Raw genomic sequence first — 22210 nt, 5'->3', positions numbered from 1 at the left:
CACATTTTTAACAAGGAAAATGGCTTTGTTTCTTACTAGCATCATTTAAATGATTAGCTCGGTAATTGTGTGTTCCTTGATTGGGGGTGGAGGAGGGGATCCTGATTAAACACACGTGTGGGAGGAACTGTGTGGGCATCCTCCAGGGATTGAGGGAAGAGGAGATTTGTTTAGGATCCTAGGTCCTGGGAGAGGCTGGCATTTTCACGGTGTGTGATACAAATCCTGCCTGGGTTTTAAGCCTGAAAATAGCATGTGGTTCACGGCTGGCTGTACCTACAGGCTCTGATCAGGATAGTCAGACTTGAAGAAGTTAGGAGAAATCTTTTATGATTTGCCACGGTCATTAACTGCATCCCCCGATTCATAATGGCAAGAGGGAAAGAGAAAGGAAGATAGACTCCATGAGAGGAAGCTCCTTGTTTGTAATGCAAATCTCACAAAGCCCAGAGAAATTTTAGATGTCATCATAAAGGTGAACCTTCAAAACTCAGGAGAAAGGCAACAGGAAAAAAAAAAAAAAAAAGTCCTTCCCTGTCCCGCATGTACATATAAACATCACATTGTGCATGTTTTGTCATAACTAGTGTCTAGAAAGGGTCCTCGCCCCAACAGAATATCAGCTGCATAAGGGGCTGTGTCCCTTGTTCTCTGTGATGTCCCTCCTGCTGGGAATGTTGTCCATAATATAATAGGAGGTCAGTACATATGGGTGGAGAAATGAAATCATAAGTGGACTGTTTTCCACCCTCCAGTTCTACCCATTATTCCTTAATAGCTTAACCAGACTTCTACCAGCTCCTTCCCCAACAGCTCCCACCTGAATGTCCATGCTCCCCTCTGCTCACCTGATTAATTCTTTTCTTTTTTATTGGAAATGGAGTCCTTGCTGTGGACCATCTTTTCCATGGTCTCAATTTGACATTAAAATCTTAGAGTATTGATCTCCTTAAGATCCATTTCACAAACCTTTTCAGGCTGCTGTACAATTTTTATCTGTGTTTCTCTAGGAATAGATGAGTTGCATAAATGTGAATTCAATTCATCTCGCAAGTATAATAACTTATCATAATAGACCCTTCATGTAATAAGTGCATCAGAACATAATTTAGCCTTTATGGGATTTTTTTTTTTTTTTCCTGCTTCAAATGATTGGTCTGTATGCTTAATCGTTCAGGAACGCATGTGACCAACTGCCAGATTTTTGTTTTAGAAAGAAAGAGAAGAATGGGAGGGAGACAGGAGGACAGGGAATAAAAGAGAAAGAAAATATGGATGTATATTGATATCCCTAAGTCTTTATTATAAGTTCTGAGGACTTACAGCTATCTTATAGAAAATATTTACAAAAAGGAGGTGTCATAGGATTGGAAATTGAAGAGGGTAGACATATTGATGCTTCTGTTAAAAAAGAGTGTATCCTGGAGATTTCTGATAAAGGGAGCTTTTCAAGTTTTCTCATCTCTCATCTGGTGCTTATAATGTTTCCATGTATCTCTTCTTGGTAGGGGGTTTAAAATAAAAATGCAGCTCTTTGCCAAGGATTTGCTTTGTTGGAACAAATCATTTGCTATAGAAATGCGTTTACTAAAGTAAGTGCCATTTTAAATGTAGCATGCTGTACCCCTGGCAAAGAATCCTAAGGATGACTCAAAGCTTTTTTGAAACACTGCCATGTAATTAAAGAAAGCTGACTTAATGATCTAACATTTAACATTATTCTTTACAGTTTTACTCTTGGATTGGAAAATAGTTGCAAAAATAGCTTCATTTAATTAGAATGTGAAACATCACACACATATAGCTGTATGTATATATATTCATTTTACAAATTATTATTTGTAGAAATAGTCCACCTTGTGAGATCAAAAAAAAATAAATTTAGGAACTGTGTTTTATCCTTCCCATTCATTCATCCACAAGTATTCATTGAGGACATGCCTTATGCTGGGCATTAAGAAGAATGTAACATTCAGAACACAGCCTCAAGGGGCTTGTACTCTAGTTGGGGAGACCAGACATATACACAAAAATAGTTAACCATCTATATCAAGTAGTATGGAATAGAGTGTCCTTAGAATGTGAAAAATGATACGTGCTTTGGAACATCAAGCAAGAAGAAGCAGGAGAATCTATACATCAAAGGGGGAATTCATTCATTCATTCATTCATTCAGCAATTCTATATAAAGCACCTACTGTGTTTCAGCCACTGATCTGTGTGTCGGGGAATAAAGCAAGGACAAAACAGACCATATCTCCGTCCTTACAGAGTTTGTCTTCTCTCGGGGTTAGATAAGCAATGAACAAGTAAAGAAGTAAAGAGACAAAGTAATTTCAGGGAATGATAAGCCAACAAAGGAAATGAACAGTGTGAGGGGACAGGCCAGTGCAGTGTGTACCTGTGTGTCCTAGCACACCCATGGCACAGCTTTAGGAAGGATTGTCAGGAAAGGCTTCTATGAGGAAAGCTGACCTGAGGTCAGACCTGAATAAGGAAGGGAGCCTGCAGATGGGTGGCATTCTATCCTTGCCTTGGAGGACCAGGAAGATACGGTTTGGAGGATGGGAAAGGGACAGACATTCTGAAACATTTCTGAGCCTGGGGTTGCAGTACTTTGTGTAATGTAAGAACTCAATGAATATTTCTTGAGTGAATCAATGAATGATATTGCCATCTAGAAGGTTGGTAGCTGTTTATAGGTGAGATTTTTTTTGCATCTTCCTAAGATCATTCTGGAATGTAATAGTGTGCCCAATCGGCAGACATCGTGCTGGAAATGTATTTAACATTTATCGATAGTGCACTTACTACGTGGCAGACGCTGTCTTGAGTGCCTTACAAATATTAACTTACTTCATCCTTCTAACTCTTTGAGGTAGATGCTCTTCTTAGTTCCCTCTGATGGATGTGGGAACTGAGGCATAGAGCGTGATCTGCTCAAGGTCACATGGTGGTGAGTGTCTGAGTGCACAGTTCTAGCCCTTAACCATCATGCTCCTTTCCACGAGAGGAGGGACCATCCATGTAACTCAGGACACTTGCAAGCATTGTCATCCTGGACTGGTAGAAAGAGAATGGGGACCTTTTGTAATCGTTTAAGGGTCTAGAGCTATGCTACCACAAAGGATTTTCTGCAAGGATGAAAATGTTCTTCTGGGTGCTGTCCAGTACAGTGGACACTAGCATGTGTCTGTCAAGCTCTTGAAATGTGGCTAGTGCCACTGAGGAACCGCGTTTTCAAATTTTATTTAACCTCACTTAATTTCAATATAAACCTCAGAACTAAGGCAATATAAAATATTTTTCTGTTAAGCACAACTTCATTGTTTTAGTAGGACTACTTTTCACTAAATGTAACAACTGGGGCATCACAAAAGAAATTGTTGTATTGCAGTGGGTGTGTGGGTGCACAAGTTGTGTTTAGTATCTCATTAATAATTTTTTTTTTTTTTTTTTTTTTTTTTTTTTTTTTTTTTTTTTTAGTACGCAGGCTTCTCACTGCTGTGGCCTCTCCCGTTGCGGAGCACAGGCTCCGGACGCGCAGGCTCAGCAGCCATGGCTCTCGGGCCCAGCCGCTCCGCGGCATGTGGGATCTTCCCGGACCGGGGCACGAACCCGTGTCCCCTGCACCGGCAGGCGGACTCTCAACCACTGTGCCACCAGGGAAGCCCTCATTAATAATTTTTGATAATAATTGCATGTTGATGGAATGAATGGATGAATTCTCTCGTTGATGTACAGATTCCCTTCTCCTTGCTCGATGTTCCAAAGCACTTATCATTTTTCACATTTTGAGGACACTTCTATTCCACAATACTTGATGTAGATATTTAACTATTTTTGTGTATATGTTTTATCTCCCCAACTAGACTACAAGCTCCCTGAGGCTGTGTTTGAATGTTCACATTCCTCTTAATGCCCTTAAGTGTTTTGGATGCAATGGATTAAATAGGAAATATTGAAAATGTGAATATCACTTAAGTTTAAAAAAAATGCGTGTACTAGGAAACTAAAGATTACAAACGTGGCTTGAATTCTATTTCTATTGCATGGCACTGGCCTGCAGTTCACCCTCATGCCACTGCATAGGGTGCTTGAGCAGATAGGAACTAGCTGTTGTGTTTTGGTGGACATTGAGCCATCATGCTGATGCGCAGTTCTCCAGGGACTTCTGGGGACTTACTTTCCTCATTCCCGTCCCCAGTTCCCAGAGACCAACCTGTGCTGTTGTTACTAAGGTTTTGCAGACCGAGTGCCACAAGAAGTTTGTGGAAACTCATACATTTACATGACCTGCGTTTTGCTGAAAAAGATGTGGATTTGGTTGGAGCTGGGGGATCTCCAAACTAGATCCTACTTACACCTTCTGCTCCTGCCTGTTTCTTGGTAAGGACTGAGGCCTGCATTGCCACTGGCAGGAAGCAGCTGTCTCCCCATCCGCATGCTTGAGGGCCAAGCCCTGTGCCTGGACCCAGAGGTGCCAAGGAGCGGGGGATGAGATGGCTGTGCTTGCTCAAGGGACCCTGCAGAGCTGGGAACAGCCTGCCCAAACTACTCAGGGTCCTGATGCTCACATGGCAGGCAGTGGTCCAGTCAGTGCCAGGCTCTGGCTCCATCCTAGCCATCACACTGTCATCTGTGTCCCCCACCACCCTGAGGTTCAGCATGCCACAGCCTCCCTGCTGGCCTCGGTTTCAAAGAGGCGTGTGGGTGTGTCGGGGGAGAGGCGGGCCTCCTCAATGACTGGGTTCACTGAGGACTGCTCTTCCAGGGTCACTCCAGTGGAGATGCTGGGGAATCAGGTAGTTCCCCATGCACCAGCACAGAGCCCTGGCTCTCCGTGTTGGGCTTCACGGACCCACACCCTCAATTGTCATTGCATGTTTCTGCCCTAGGATGCCTCCCAATCACTGCTTAGGTGACCACAGATTTCAGATACATGCTGTTAGTGGCTCTTAGCCCAGGCTGCACACTGGAATTACCCAAGGAGCTTTATTTTCTAATACATCGGAAAACTACTGATGCCTGTTCCTTCCTCTCTGAGATGCTCGTGTCATTGCTCTGGGGTGCAACTTGGTGATCTGGGTTTTAAAAACTTTTAAGTTCTTCTTGCCAGAGAGGAACTGATGCATTAAATAGACCTCTCTCAAAATCTGTCAGAATTACAGAGTATGGGGTCATGGTGTTGCTTGTCGAAAATGCAGATTTCAGAGCCCTTCCTCAAACCTTTAGAATCAGAACATTTGGAAATGTATTTTTAACAAACAGCTTCAGTGGATCAAAGAGATACCTGCATTTCCATGTTCATTACAGCATTATTCACGATAGCCAAGATATGGAAACAACCTAAGTCTCCACTGATAGTTGAATGGATAATGAAAATGTAATAAATGTCTATATTTATATATCTGTCTACAATGGAATATTATTCAACCATAAAAAAGAAAGAAATCCTGCCATTTTTAATAACATGGGTGAACCTGGAGGAAACTGTGCTAAGTGAAATAAGCCAGACACATGAAGACAAATACTGCATGACCTCACTTATGTATGGAATCTAAAAGTCAAACTCACAAAAGCAGAGAGAGTAGAATGATGGTTTCTAGGGGTTGGGTGATGGTGGGATGGAGGGCTGGGGAGATGTTGGTCTAAGGGTACAGACTTCCAGTTATAAGATGAATAGCTTCTGGGGGCCCAATGTACAGCATGGGGACTATAGTTAATTATGCTGTATTGCATGTTTGAAATTTGCTGAGAAAGTAGACCTTAAGTGTTCTCACCGCACACACAAGAATATGGTAACTATGTGAGGTGATGGATGTGGTAATTAGTTTGATTGAGGTAATCATTTCACAGTGTACACATATATCAAATCATCACGTTGTAAACCTTAAATATACACAATTTTTATTTTGTCAATTATGCCTCAATAAAGCTTAAAAAAGGAATAAACGAAATAGCATCTATAAGTATTTGCTCCCATCACTCCCCTTTTTATTATTTTGTGTGGAGAGCATATGACAGTGACACAGGCCCGAACTCCCCATGAGTTCGAGTTCACCGTGGGATCAGGGGTGCGTTGCTCTTTTCACCAAGAACCAGTTTTGAGAGCATGCTGTGTTAGATACTCCTCCAGCGTGCATATGCCACTTCCCATGGCCTCAGGAACTGGTTTTAATGGACTGCTCTTGATCTGAAATCTCGATATCCATTTTTCTTCTTCTCAACATCCAGCGATTCAGTTGGAGTGGATCAGTCCCCATCATCTCCAGCAACGTATGAGTCATATTCTGCCAGCCAAGACCTTTTTTTTTTTTTAACATCTTTATTGGGATATAATTGCTTTACAGTGGTGTGTTAGTTTCTGCTTTATAACAAAGTGAATCAGTTATACATATACATATGTTCCCATATCTCTTCCCTCTTGCGTCTCCCTCCCTCCCACCCTCCCTACAAGACCTTTTTTAAGAGTTTTTTTTTAAAAGAAAACTCATTCATTAAGGTAGCACAAGTGTCATAGAAAGGCTACCAGCTTCTCTCTTTCCTATGTCTTTCCTGTACTATGCAAATGGCTGAGTGTCATGTCATACAGTTTCCTATATGTGTGCACACATGCACACGAGAGAGAGAGAGAGAGAGAGAGAATTTGTAAGACATAATGGAGGTTTTAGACATCATCATTCACCTGTTGCTGGGTCAGGTATATCAGGTTATTAAACAGAGAACAAGACATTTTTCTGATGTGGCTCTAAGAATTGGAAACCATCTGTTCCCATCTTCGGGATATTTAACAGCTAGTGTGTCAGGATGCATTAGGCCTCTGCAAGCATCCAAGAGTCTTAAATTGGATGACCATATTCTTTGTCCTCTGCAAAGTACACTCCTGAGCACGAAAAGGAGTGTTCTTAATAATTATTCCGGGACACCAGGCAGACTGGGATGTGTAGTCAGCAGAGGCCTAGAGACCTAACACAATCTCTGCTGTAAAGATCTTCTAATCTTGGCTTATTAAAAATGGGATCAGAAGCTGATATAATAAGCAAATTCCTTCCATGGTATTCCAGGCCGGTGATCTCCTGCATCTACTTGAATATCCCCAGGGACAGGAAGCTCAGTGTTACATATAGCAGCCTACTCCATTACTGGATGGTCCTTACCGATTAGAATGTAATAAAAGAATTTTCCAATATGGGGTATAAAACTGGAAAATATGCTAATGTATAGTAAAGCAGTAAACATACACTGTCCGTAGCGATGGGAGAGAGGGTTGCTTAGGGTTTGTGGGGCCAGTGGAGTCACTGACTGCCTTTTGTGTCCTCATTTTCGGGGGGTCTCCCATCACAGCCCTCCAAGAGCACTTTTCAGCCTTGCTCCTTCTTCACTAAGGAACTCAGAAAAAGCTGATGAAACTTCAGAGTTCCACCAGGGAAGGCGTGATGGGGGGAGCGTTTCTGGGACCTTGGAGGCCTCATAATCCCAAATTCAGGAAGTAGCTTTGGCGTCTTGGGTTAAAAGAACAAAGGCAGGGAGCCGAACATGGATTTGAGGCCCAGGTCTGCCTATTTCACAAGATATTTAAGCTCCCCGTGCCTCAGTTTCTCCACCTTCAGAATGGAGGTACCTCTTCCTTCTTGAGGACAGTGGGTCTTCATTCAGCTCAGTGTGGTCAGTGTTTCCCCTGCCCTCACTCCATGCTGTCATGGTGATGGGTAGCACCATCTTGGTCCCTCTGTTCACTCAGCAAATACAGACGGGACGGTGGTTCAGAAGCTTTGGACGTGCTGCGTTGTGTGCATGAAATGCTCATCTTGTTCTAGTTAATTCTTTCTAATCCTCCTTCCTCAGGGACGTCTCCGTGGACCCCGCAGTCAACAAAGCTCGCTTCTCCTCGTTAGCGCCTTTCTCACCATGTGCAGTTTTTACTCGTGTGACCATTGGTTGACTGTCTGTCTTTCCTCTAGGCTGTGAGTTTCATGCAGGCAGGGCCCACTTTTATTCTCTGCTATATATCCAGGCATTGCACATAGCTTGCTATGCAGTAGTCCCTCAATAAACGTTTGTGGAATGACTAAGGGAATGGTGGGGACACAGACGTGAATGACATAGTGTCTACCCTCAAGGAGATCATATTTGAGAGAATGAGAAGAAAACTGGTGATTACAGTAGAGAATGGGGTAAATTCCTCAATTAGAGTCTCCCCAGACTCCTTTGGAGGCCCCCCTCAGTGGAGCAGCAGAGGAAGGGTACTTTCGGGAGAAAGACTAAGAATTGTCACCCCACGTGCATCTGAGTGGCTTATTTTTCTTTTCTTTTTTTTTTAAATTTTATTTAATTTTATTTATTTTTAGCTGCATTGGATCCTCGTTGCTGCACACAGGCTTTCTCTAGTTGCGGCGAGCAGAGACTTCTCTTGTTGCAGAGCATGGGCTCTAGGTGCGCGGGCTTCAGTACTTGTGGCATGCAGACTCGGTAGTTGTGGCGCACGGACTTAGTTGCTCTGCGGCATGTGGGATCTTCCAGACCAGGGATCGAACCTGTGTCCCCTGAATGGGTAGGAGGATTCTTAACCGCTGCACCACCAGGGAAGTCCTTGATTTTTCAATAGAAAAGTAAACAAAAAAGAAAAGGAAAAAGAAACAAGGCTTAAAAACAATTTCAACCACCCTGTGTTGATAGCATTCACAAAAAAATCTACAAAGGCAACTTAAGGTCATCAACATGACTGCTGTGGGAGAGATGTTGTCAAGCAGACCCACATTCTTATGAAGGTGGGGCAGACCAACGACTGCCAGAAGGATCTTGCATGGGTGGAGCCCAAACAGAGGGCGCTGGTCTGTCCTCCCTCTGTCTTAGACATGTCTGGGGAGAATGGGCAGAGCCATGGCCTTTGGTTCCTTTGTTTCTGGAAGCCATGTTGGCAACTGTTCTTCTTTCACACTGTTTCTTTCCAGCAATAAAGAAAATCGTTTTTTGATGAGCTCCCATCTTCCCTTTGTTGGGACTATTGATATCTTTGGAAACCAAGTCTTCTCAGCCTTTACAAATCTATAATCCTGGGTGGAACTAGGACTTCAGAAATCTAAGCCTACATATTGGAAATGGGTATTTTTTTATAAATTTACTTTTCTTTATTTTTGTCTGCGTTGGGTCTTTGTTGCTGCGTGCGGGCTTTCTCTAGTTGCGGCGAGCGGGGGCTACTCTTTGTTGCGGTGTGCGGGCTTGTCATTGCGGTGCACGGGCTTGTCATTGTGGTGGCTTCTCTTGTTGCAGAGCACAGGCTCTAGGTGCGCAGGCTCAGTAGTTGTAGCTCGTGGGCTCTAGAGCACAGACTCAGTAGTTGTAGTGCACGGGCTTAGTTGCTCCGCGGCATGTGGGATCTTCCCAGGCCAGGACTTGAACCCGTGTCCCCTGCATTGGCAGGCAGATTCTTAACCACTGCTCTGCCAGGGAAGCCCCTGGAAATGGGGGTTTTAATCATTTTATTAGCAGTAGTGACATCATATACTAAATTCATGAGGTAGCTTTCTATGGGGGAAGATATGTCAACTTAATTAAAAAAAAAATCTTGCTGGCATTGACTAGCACATCAAACTAGAGTGTGAAAATGGTTTTGAATAATGTTTCAAGATAAAGAGTTCTAGCCAATTTTTTTCTTCCTTCCAGAAGTCTTTGAGGTATGTTTTTATAGATATTTTAAGGGAAATTTGTCCAAATAGTGCATACCTAAAATAACCAATTTCAGATGTTTTTCCATCCATATTCAAAAAAGAAAGAATATCCTGAAAACATAAACATTTATTTATTTATTCATTATTTTATGAGAGTTTTAAAGCAAGGGTTTCTCAAAATGTAGTCGTTGAACCGGCTTGTTAGAGATGAACATTCTTGGGCTTCCCACAGAATCAGAATCTCTGGGATGCGTTCAGCAATTTGTGTTTTAACAGGCCCTGCAGAGAACTGTGATGTGCACTCAAGGTTGAGAACCACTCTTAGGCTGGGGCACAAACGTCTCAAAAGGCTTTCGATGCTAGGAACCTCATCTTGGCATCTGTCATCCTGCCTTGCACAAGAATGAAAGCTGACCTTCATGTTGTATAAAACAGGGGCCTTCTTCTCCAGCTCGGTATCCCCTTCCAGCTCAACCCCGAGTCCATAGTGGACACTCAGCAGATGGGTGCCATGAATGAGGGAATGGAGAACGGAACGGGGAGTTCAGAGGAGTGAACGGAGTGGATGGAGAGGGGAATCTGGTGATCAGGCTGGGGCTGAAATGCACTGCTGGTGGACTTCTCTGGTGACGCAGTGATTAAGAATCCGCCTGCCAATGCAAGGGACACGGATTCGAGCCCTGGTTCACAAAGATCCCACATGCCGCGGGGCAGCTAAGCCCGTGCACCACAATTACTGAGCCTGTGCTCTAGAGCCCACGTGCCACAACTACTGAAGCCCGCGCGCCTAGAGCCTGTGCTCTGCAACAAGAGAAGCCACCGCAGTGAGAAGCCCGCGCACCGCAACGAAGAGCAGCCCCCGCTCGCCGCGATTAGAGAAAGCCTGCACTCAGCAATGAAGACCCAACGCAGCCAAAAATAAATAAATTAATTAAAAAAAAAAAAAAGAAATGCGTTGCTGGATTATGACAACAGAGCCCACAAACCCCGAGAAGGTGCTGGTTCTCCCAATACGGAAACTGAAAACTTGAAAAACCCATACAAAAGCCTGAAGGACATGCACCTCAGTTCTGCTTTCTCCTTGATCAGTATTTCGAAGCTCTTAGAAATAGGGAATAAATCATCCTTCGCACATTTTCTGGCCCTTGCCTTGCTGAAGGGCTAACTCTGTACCTAGTCTGAAGTCTAAAGCAGCCCTGAACGTCAGACACACACTGTTCCTCATTTTAAATGGCCTTGAAAAGACACGTGGCATTCCACAGCCCTCTTCTGTTCCCAGAGTAGTTGTGAGGCTGAGAGGCAGGCCAGCTTGTGTTACCTGGTGATGCTCACGTCCCCCCGTCCCCTAGCGTGTGCCCCGTGAAAGTGGAGTTTGTGGTTTTCCAACTGTTGGTCTCTAGTCCGCCTGAGCTCCTGTCACCCTGTGCGGCGTTGTGAGCGTCTGATCCTCATGGGGTGACAGGGAGTGGGGCGGCAGCCAGGGCTGTGGTCCAGCCTTTCTGAATTAGTAGTGGTGCAGTGTTTGATGGGGCATAGTCATCACTCGGGGCATCCCATCCATAGTTATCCATGTTGAGGTTCATGCCTTGACTTGTGATTTTCCGGGCTGTGGGAGCGGAAATTCATGAGCATGGGAAATGCTATCTCTTAACCTTCTACTTCCTTCAGAAAGGGTAGATTGTCTGTAAGAATTCAATGGTAAATATACAAAATATATATTTTTTCCTCTGAGTAAGGGAAGGAGGGAGAGAGATCAGAAGTGGACAATCTAGTGCCTTCTCTTTGGAGACCTGGATTTCACTCGGCTGTAGACCTTAATAAAAGATATTTGCTAGTTTCATTCTTAGCCCAGGTAGTGTTTGCCAACGCCAACCCGTTTGTTATGGTCAGGAGTCCGTTCTACAAAGGAGAAAATACAGTGTGATGCTTTCAGAACCAAGTCGTGCATATCGGTGGCCACACCTAGCATGGGTGGGTAATGGGTTCTGAAGCCTGGTCAGTGTTCGTGTTAATGTTGTAATTTCAGTTCAGTGGCTGTTCATTGTCTTTAGCCAACTCCCTTGGTGTTGAGGGGCTTTGATGCACTACTTTCTAGGGTGCATGCCAATCCTTTTTAAAAGCCACCCCTTTGGCTGCAAAATCATTACTGTAGAAGAAGGACATTTTAGGTTGTTTCTAGGTGTGACTATAGGGTCCCACTAACACACTGAGGGCCTGTGACCAAGTCATTACTGCAGCTTGGCCTTGAGGTTTAGACTTGGAGACCCAATGCCCTGTGTCTAGTTCATTACCTTTTAGAGGAAATTGTTATGTGTTTTTAAAGTGGTTACAAGCCAAGGGCACACTCTTGTTAATTATTTATTTTTTTTGCGGTATGTGGGCCTCTCACCGCTGTGGCCATCCCTGTCGCGGAGCACAGGCTCCGGACGCGCAGGCTCAGCGGCCGTGGCCCACGGGCCCAGCCGCTCCGCGGCACGCGGGATCCCCCCGGACCGGGGCACGAACCCCCGTCCCCCACATCGACAGGCGGACTCTCAACCACTGCGCCACCAGGGAAGCCTATTTTCTTTTTCTATTGTGGTCAAGGGCACATTTTTAAAAAACTCTCAATCGTGTCTCGGACTTTAGCTACAGTTACCAGAAGACAAAGTAGGTTCTGGCTCCAGTCAGCTCCCTGATTCCTGAGAAAGTCATAGCCCACTTTGTGCATCAGTTAAAGATGAGGATGGGAGGGGGAGGGGAAGGTGGGGACTCATATAAGGTGTCTATGGCTAAATGGGGAGAGATTCTGGAAACTAAAGGAGAAATTCGAATTAACTAAGGGGTAAGATCAAACTTCCCAGAGAGGCAAGAATCACATGTATGTAATACAAGTTTCTTGGAGATAGCAACTACTATTGAAAGTAGAGATACTTGTATCACTCTGAGAAGGTGATTATATTTGAGATTTGAAATATATACTGCTGGATTCCACTTGCAGGTTCTCAGAATTTTTCTTCCATTTTTTTTTTTTTTTTTTACTGTAGTAAATACACATAAAATAAGATTTTATCATTATAGCCATTTCTAAACCAATTCTGTGGTTTAAGTACATTTGCAATGTTTACAACTATCATCAATTTCTTTTTCATTAGCACAAATTCTTTTTTTCCCTGGTTTTGTAAATAAAGTTTTATTGGTACACAGCCATGCCCATTTTTTTATGTGCTGTCTCCACTGGCTTTGCACTATAGCAGGGGTCCCCAAGCCCCGGGCCGCTGACCGAACCATCAGCGGCCTGTTAAGAACCAGGCCGCACAGCAGCAGGTGGGCAGTGGGTGGCGGGTGAGCGAGCGAGCGAAGTTTCATCTGGCTCTGCATTGCTCTCCATCGCTCACATTACCATCTGAGCCGTCTCCCCCATCACTCACATGACTGCCTGAACCAGACCTCCCCACCCCCAGTCCGTGGAAAAATAGTCTTCCATGAAATCCATCCCTGGTGCCAAAAAGGCTGGGGCCCACTGCACTATAGTATCAGACTTGAGTAGTTGTAACAGAGATCCTGTGGCCTGCTGGCCTAAGATATTGACTATTCATCTCTTTATAGAAAAACAAACAGATTCTGTACACACTAAACAATATATTTCCATCCCCACCTCTTCCAGGTCCTCGCAATCCCCCTTCTACTTCTGCCTCTATGAATCTGATTGTTCTAGGTGCCCCATATAAGTGGAATCATACAGTATTTGTCCTTTTGTGTTTGGCTTATTTCACTTAGCAAATGTCCTCAAGGTTCATCCGTGTTGTAGTATGTACCAGAATTTCCTTCCTTTTTTAAGGCTGAATAATATTCCACTGTATGTACAGACCCCATTTCGTTCATCCATTCATCCGTCAGTGGACATTTGGGTGCTTCCACCTTTGTCTGCTGTGAACTTGAGTGTATAGGTGGCTGTTTGAGCCCCAGCTTTCAGTTCCATTTTTCCCTTTAATATACTCTTAGAACTGGCAAAATTTGAAAAGTAGGGCAAAGATGGCCATAAATTTAGTTCTTGGTGACAACAGGCAGCAACTGGTGACCTGACAGTGCCACAGAAGTTTTCTCATCCTATGAACCTAATTAAATTAACAGCCCACTTGGCCAAACTCACATGCACTTAAACCAGAGAATTTCTGAAAAAGCTCATTAGCTGCAATCTTGGGAGCTCCACCAGCTGATGGAATGTTTTCCCTTGGGTTTTTCAATAATTAGACAGGAAAGGTCTTTCCAACTTTAGACCTCAAATGGAAGATTTTTGTCTTGTGTGCCAAGGCAGCGGTTTTCATGCCATTGGTTAAAATATGCAGAAATCAACCTTTAAAATTTTATGATGCAGTGGCCTAAGATTTTAGTGTCATTAAACCTCAACTCTCAGGAAGGACACAGGTTTTAGGGAAAATTTTCTGTCTTAATGTTACTCTTGCTTTCCATCATTTTAGTTTCTTATTTCAGTTCTAAAAAATTTAGACCTTAGAGGAACACATTGAACTCTTCTGTATTTTTAAGTTGTGCAGAATGAGATGTGCATGGTCAGTGAAATCCAGGATGTAAGACAGATGACCCTCCTGTGACAGCTGGGGACGCTAACCTGCAGAAGTTCACACAACTCACACTCAACATGAATCCTCAGAGGGGAAGAGAGTAGGCAGTTGACTTATAACTTAGGCCCCAGTTTCTTCTTTGAGGAACATAACAAACCAAGAAGAATCCAGACCCTCTGTATCTATTTGTATTAGTCAGTTTCTCCTCCATCCTCTCCAGAAAGCCAACCGTTGTACGTATTTGTCTGTATACCAGCAGATGCATAGTTTATAATAAACTTGTTCTTAGCGTACACTAAGGAGGAGCCTTATTATTTTCCAGGGCTTCTCTGTATCTATAGTCATTTGGAAATTACTACCTAATTTGAAAATGGACAGAGGCACCTTGCTGGGAATGTAGTTGGTTAACAAATATTGACAGACGTCCAGCATCTGTGATTAATTAGCAGAGTATCCGTTTGTGTTCTTTGGTGTGTGTGTGTGTGTGTGTGTGTACGTACATACATATATATATATATATATATATATTCATGTCCCATTTATGCATTTATATTTATATTATTTTGTATCATGCCCCCTCAGGACTTGGGCTTCTCTTTGTTCCCTCAGGTTCCTAGTCCTGAACCTAATCTAAATTCTCAACCTCTTCACATAACACTCCTGACATCTCCCATCTCAGCTGAACCTGTTTTTCTTAGAGCTGTAATTTCCCTCACTTCTCTGTATGGAGGTGGCTTGTTTCTCCATAGCCCAGGGATCACTGGACACTCTGGCCCTCCATTGCCTCTTCCATCCTGTGCAAAACCTTTTCTCTTGAGGCCCCTGCTACCTGACTAAATCCCCATTCTGTCTACTCTCCCTGCTGGTGTCATCTACCGACCTCCAGGCCCCTCTGGCCATCAGCTTCCAGTCTGTGCACTTGAATGTGCTAGCCGGCCCCTGTGCGTCCCCCATCCTTGTCCTTCTGACTGCAGTGATGTTCAACCCCGTTCCACTTCAGCAGGGGTCCCTTGGATCCTACCATCACAGGGAAGGATTTAAACTCTGAAGTCCCACTCAGTGAGGGTTCGTATCCTTCCAGCTTTCTTTTTCTTTCACTGCACCCAGTCTCCAAACCCCTTCTCCAGTCTTTTCTCCATATGCTTATTTATTTAACAAATATTGATCGAGACACTTTGCTAGCTCCTGGGAATTTAATGATGAGTAAAAATGGATATGCACCCAGTGTTCACAGAATATGCAGTCCAGTAGAGGACAGAGGAACTAATCAAACGATTACACAAAGAAACGTAAAATTGCTCCTGTGCTAAGTGCCACAAGGTACAGACTGTGCTCATGGGGGACTTTCCTATATTGTGTGAGCAGGGAAGTGATGGTGGAGTTGAGATCTGAAGGATGGATAGTCTATGAGGGGAAGTAAGTCTTCCAGGAGGAAGGGAGTGCTTGTGCAAAGGCCCTGTGGTTGGGTGGTTGCGGGGGGGTGTGCACACAGTAAATAAGAACTGAAATTTCCATTAGTTGGCGTCTAGAGAGGGAGAAAGTGTGAGATGAAGCCAGAGAGGAGGAAAAAGGCCTGAGTTTTCAGGGTCTTCTAAGCTGTGTCAGGGATGTTTATCTTCGTACCAAAAGCCGTGGAAATCATTTGCAGCGATTGAGGGGGGGCCCTCGCCATTTTATATCACGTGTCCTGAAAATCCAGTCCATTCTACACTGAGTATGGCTTTATAGTATTGCATTTCTGGAAACACCAGATTTGAATGCCCACAAAATCACAGGCATTTTTTTTGTAACTATATTCTTTTATTACTTTAAAAATTATAATGATTGAAAGACTCCAATCAGTATATTCATCCAATGAAAATCTTTTTTTTTTTTTAACCTTATTGGAGTATAATTGCTCCACAATGGTGTGTTAGCTTCTGCTCCACAACAAAGTGAATCAGCTGTACATACACACACGTTCTCACAGGTATTTTTACTCGGCTCCCTTACATTTGAATAAAGCACTGTTTTACTCTTATCTGGAAGTCCCATGTATTTTATTTTAATGCTATAATTCTAAATACCAACTGCTGAAAGCTCCTTTCTTCTCCTTTCTTTCTTTCATCTTGAATGCATCTGCACGTCCACTATTGTTTGGAGTCTTGGTTTCCAGTGAATCCACTTAACGGCATTTTTGTGTAAGCACTTCACGTAAGTCAAATGTAATGCACCAGAATGTTAGGTTGGAAACTTAGGGGACATTTGGCTGTTTAAATGGCGCTGTCAAAATATTGGTTTTATACTTTACAAATCTTTTGTTATTTAGGGTAACAAAAATACCTTTTTTGGTAGCAAAATTATGTCTTCTCCTATTGAGAACAGCTAATAGTTCAGGGATGAGAAAAACATACTACTAATCTTGCCATATAGTGAAGAAAAAGAAATCCTTTCCCTTTTCCCTTGAGAAAAGATTGAGACTCATTGTGAGCTTCTCGGGGTAAGACTGGCAGAAACATAGGTTTTTCAGTGAATCACCGAGGTAGGAGGAGAGGGGGCTGCCTCACACCACCACTCAGTGCCCTGTAGCGATGGCACAGTTGAGGCACAGACGCAGGAGGCGGCAGCTGGTGGGTCTAGGTTTTTAGTTTTGTGAGATGAAAAGCTACAGGGGCAACTCACTGTGCTACTGGAAGCGCAGACTCTGAATCCGAGTGCCCATGGAGTCCACACTTGTGATTTTATGAAAGAAGCAAGCCTCTCTGACACAGGTCAGTGACACACGCTTATTGCCATCGTGCTGAATTATAATTATGCAGAAATGGCATACAGTTGGCATACAAGAGCTCTGCCTTTTCGAGCCAAACAGTTTTCATCTTTCACTGTCTACAGTAACCTGTCACGGTCCCCACTGGATAAGCATCTGTTCCAATCCCACCATTTCACAGATTGGGAGACTGAGTCCCAGAGACATTCTGTGACGTGCTCGAGTGCGTGCTGCTTATCGGGGCAGAGTTGAGATTCAATCGCAGGTGGGCCTCCCTACTGGAGTCCTGCGTTCTCCCCGCCACGTGCCAGCCACCCCATGCACCTGGTGGCTGCCCTTCCCTGGACCAGCCAGGTGGACCTGGAGCATCAGGAACTCTCCCTTCCTCCTCCTTGGTTTTCCATTCTCCTCTTCCTCTTCCACTGTGGGAGTTTGCAGTGGCGGTGGTGTTACTTCTAGGCCCCCTCCTTCCTTGGACTTCGCAGAAGTGTCTATTTATATGTGTAGCATTTATAAAATTCACAAGGACTCCTGACTGATTTAAACTTCTGGATTCCATGCTAGTTGAGGGCAAAGATCAGGCCTGACTTAGCTATTTCAGTTTTCTATTTCCCTCTCTCCCCCTCTGGACCTCAAGCAGAGGAGTTCAATAAAGGTTGATTGTAGAGTTGTTAAATTTGCCAGACCAAACATTATAATTTGGATGCTGGAATGATGTTCTCTCTCATAAACAAACCGTCCCCAGATTGTTTGGCCTTGGGAGTCCTCATGTCTTTTTTTTTATATAGTGAGTTTTATTGTGTATAAATTATACCTCAATAAAAGAAAGTAATGTGCCTTTGGGATCCTATATCAAAAATCGTTAGTTTTCTGAGGGGTCGCTGCTGCCAGTAGCTGGCTAGGCCCTGATCAAACGTGCAGAATCATTAAGTAGGGTCATTTGTTCTGCGGTGAGCTGAGTAGAATGTGTAAAACCCGTTCAGGAGAGAATTAGTTCATCCCCCTCTCTGTATTTTTTAGAGTACTCCTAGCACGATTCTCAAAGTGTGCAGGCCTCATACATATGTTCTGATGGGCTAATTGTTAAGGTGACATTTGTAAATTAATCTCTGACTTGAGCTAAGTGGTTTTCTCTAATGGGTTTAATTCAGTGACTCCCCGTTCTTGGCCACACATCAGATTCACTGGAGGAGCTTGTTAAAAATAGAGATATGCGGCCTCCCCCTCACCCCAGTTCTCAATTATCTGGTGCCCCGGTGAGGTGAGGGCTTTTAAGGAGAGCTCCTCAGGTGATAGGATTTGAGTAGCAGCAGCCTCTGTGACCCTCTGCTCCCAATCCATGTCTGAAGGCCCAACGCAGCCTTCTGTGCGGGTTTGAAAGCATTTGGGCCTAAACCCGAAAGCTTGAAACCAGGTTCTAGAGCAGGCAGTATCTCTGAGGAGCCAGCTTTCCAGATTCATTCCCCTCCATATCGCATCAATGGATCTGTCTTTTCCTTGGGGAGCTTCAGTGACCTGAGGGAGGATATTCTGTGCTTCGCCATACTGTTGTGCATTTTTCTGAACCTTCCAAGACATTTGGAAGGTTTTCAGGGTCTGCTCGAGTTTCCATCGTGAAGATGGCTGTGTCTTTCTCCTCTCTGCTCACCAAGTATCATCAGACTTTTGTTTTTATATAATTTTCCTGCTTTTTAAAATTTTTATTATTTATTTATTTTTTTGGCCACCCAGCATGTGGGTCTTAGTTTCCCTGATCAGGGATGGAACCTGTGCCCCCTGAATTGGAAGCATAGAGTCTTCCCACTGGACTGCTAGGGAAGTCCCATATCATCAGACTTCTGGTGTCAGGTGTTGGGGACAGGCATTCTTTTAGTATACTGTGTGTGTGTGTGTGTGTGTGTGTGTGTGTGTCTGTCTGTCTGTCTGTATACCTAGCATTCTTCTGTACAAACACATGTCATGTCTGATCTTAGAGTTTTGAAAATAGATGACTCACGGGCACCATTGTTCCAATGACATTTATCAAACGGCTTTTGTTTTTAGGAATCCGGCGCTCTATAAATATCACTCAGGACTCAGTACCACCACACAGCATACGGGTGTTTGCAGTAAACCTAAGAATATGGCAGTTAGCACTACGCAGGGTAGCCAAGGTGATATGGCGAACCCAGGCTATGAAGAGTTAGGAAGGCTGGCCGGGCTCTCATGACAGGCACAGGGTGTGCTGAGAGGGACTGCTCACCTCATCCCTTGTGTCAGACTGTGTCCACACACACTCGTTTGCGATAGTACTTTGTAAAGTGCTTGGTCATTGTTAGGGGTGTTCTGCGACTCAGCTGCTAGATGGCGAGTGTTTCCCGGTCTCTTTTCTTGGTCTCATCTTACCATGTCCCTTGGGCTGCCTTGCCCCTGGTCCCTGGGACTGTAGTTGCTCACGGAAGGATTCCCAGTGGCCCTCCCCCTTAATGAAGGGATATTAGAGTAGCCGTAACACGTCGGAAGAAGGGACACTTTGAGAAGGGAGTGGCTGTTGAGACAAGAACCTCTGTTGTTCCCGCCCTTCCCTAGCTCCTCCATTTATGTATGTCCCATCTAGTCCATATCTTACTATATATTGACTCTACCTGTACCCTACAATTGAGCACTAATTGCATGATAGCACAGGACTCATCTATGTAAGGGTTACTGCAGGAAAAGAGCATATTTTATGACTCCAAGTGGATTTCTTCCTTTTGTTTTTCCCAGGGCCTTGTGCATAGCAAATGTGAAATACTTAGGTGATTATTTGGGGATGCTCTGTAATGTAACCATTACCCCTTAGGCTACGATCTAATCATTTTGTAGAGTTGGACTGAAGTTTTTCATTTTTAGAGTAGGGTTCTCAGTGGGGTGTTTGCCAGAGAGATAGAGATGAGAGATGCAAGATGAGAGAGAACTAGCCCTTTGCGAGGGCCCTGTAGAAGATTCATCTCTGTTGGATTCCTGTTTTCATGGCGAGATCCAAAGGATTGATTCGTTATCTGCAGCACCCGGATTGGGTTGACAATGTAATCAAGCCTGACATGATAAAGAGCGGTTTAGCAAGTTTAAAAATCGCAGGCATGGTGGCTTCCATACTGAGAAGCAGATCCTTCCCCGCCCCATTGATCATTTCGTGCCTGGAGGCAGGTGGCTGGGGGATGGGGATGGGACAGTTCGGACACCCTGTACCCCATTGGGAGTCTTCCAGCTGAACGTGTGGACCCAAGAATAGGTCCACTCCTCAGAACCTTCAGCTCCTGGGAACCGTGGAGTCATCTTCCTCCTGGGTTTCTCTCCCTCCCTTATCCTGTCAGAGCGATGCTGCTATTTGACTTTGCATCTGAAGAGAGCAAGAGGCCGCCCCTCCTGTCACTGGCTGATTCGCTTAAAGCTGCACATTACTCCCCCTCACAGAGGCAGCTGGGACACATTAGTGTCAGCTACTTTGTCCCCTCCGATGCTGGGAAGTCATCATCATGGCAGGAGAGCTTAGATTTTTGAGCCCATTTCAGAATGATGCAGAAACGGTATGCAAGAACTTTTCCCCTTTCTTTTCCCTTTCTCTCCTCCCCTTTCCCCCATCCTCTGCCCTCATCTTCTCTCTAGCTTTAATGGCCTAAGCCTGCACAGCCCGCTCTGAGAGAAGCTCTGCACTCACGGATGCACATACACACACACACACACAGCCAAATTGCCAGAGATTAGTCTTGCATCGGCTGTCTATGAATGAAGAAGAGGTCCTTCCCCTCTGATCTGGCCACACCCCTTCTCTTTGCAGCATTTTGAGAATGAGGTCAGGGCCCGGATCTAACTGCTTATGTCTCAGAAATAGCACAGATCAAAATTAATCTTAAGCTACTTGATTTGCTGCCTCATTCAGATAATAGAGGGAAAAGCAGAGGCTTCTTGATGTTTTTGTTTGTTTTTGTGTATAACTTTGCAAGAAATGAATGAATAAATGAATGAATGAATGAGTGCATGTGTGAGGAGAGAGACTGAGGTGAGCCTGCCAGGGGGATTAGCCCTGGGCCGAGGGTAATTACTGACAGACTGCAGGAGTTTCCTTGGATTCAGCTGGAGCCCGTTTCAGTTTTTAAAACACAATGGAAGAATAAAATCAGCCCCGGTGATGTTTTAATACTTCCTTTCATAAGGGGAATTCATCAGATGCTATGAAGCCACATATTCCTTTTATAATACCCAGTTGTTTCAACGGTCAGTTGTCTGCTTTGTAGCCCACCATCCATGGAATGGATGTAGCTCCATGGAATTTTGTAAATGCTTTAAGTGGATAGGTATGCAGAGTTCATTTTCTGTCAGCCAGTTTGGCTCACGTGCATGTGAACACACACACACACACACACACACACACACACACACACACACACGACTCCATCATGCCTAATCGTCACATGAATCGGGATTCACCTCTTTCCGCCAGCCAGTGTCACAGGGATGTCAATTTGAAGATATGCCGAAGAGGCTGACACTTCTCACACCCTTCACCCTGCAGTCCCTTTAGGATATTAGCACGTCTACTAGATATTTATTGCCCCCTGGCATTATGTGTGATGGTGGTGTTTATTTTTTGTTCTCAAGCTTCGTTGTTGGCTCTTGGCGTCTTTTATATTTTTGTACCTCCTTTTAGTTGCACTCCTGGCCTCCTCTGTGAAGGAGTAAATAAAGAAACTAGAGTGTGGCGTGAGGACAGAAGTGTCAGCGTCAGCCTCAGGTGCTGCTTGTTCGTCTGGTGGACTTTTACTGTGACAGGTATCCTTTGATGGACTTTTACTGTGACAGGTATCCTTTGCAGGAGATGCGGAAACTGTCTTTCGTGTCAGTGGTGATTAATTTTGAGTGAAGAGTGCCAAGAAGAAGCACGTTGTCATGTACCTGGCCAGTCGTATTACCTAATTTGGCTTCCTGCGCCTAAACCGTCTCCAGAATACCCGGGAAGTAGTACAACCACGTGCACACACACACGTTCATGCAATGAATGTAAATACGCATACATATGCATATATGGACATTTAGACAGACACCAACCTCGTGCTTTTTGATTAATATTTCTTGTATAGAAACCGAAAGTAAGCTAGTAAATTAGTGTTTGTTCAGGGTCGGTGGTAGGAACAGGTATTAACTGTTAATGGGCAGGAGGGATTTTTCCGGGGTGATGAAAACGTTCCGAAAGTAGATTACACGGCTGGTTG

The 22210-nt window shown here is 44.2% G+C and overlaps 1 protein-coding gene across 1 annotated transcript in view; it reads left to right on the top strand.

Moving 5' to 3' along the window:
• KCNMA1 (potassium calcium-activated channel subfamily M alpha 1) overlaps window positions 1-22210 on the top strand; it is a 753854-nt gene that overhangs the window by 355722 nt on the left and 375922 nt on the right.

Source organism: Phocoena sinus, chromosome 16, assembly GCF_008692025.1.
Source record: "Phocoena sinus isolate mPhoSin1 chromosome 16, mPhoSin1.pri, whole genome shotgun sequence".
In the NCBI taxonomy this organism is placed as follows: Eukaryota; Metazoa; Chordata; class Mammalia; order Artiodactyla; family Phocoenidae; genus Phocoena; species Phocoena sinus.
The sequence above is the reverse complement of the archived record's forward strand: the minus strand, read 5'-3'. Positions and strand labels throughout refer to the sequence as shown.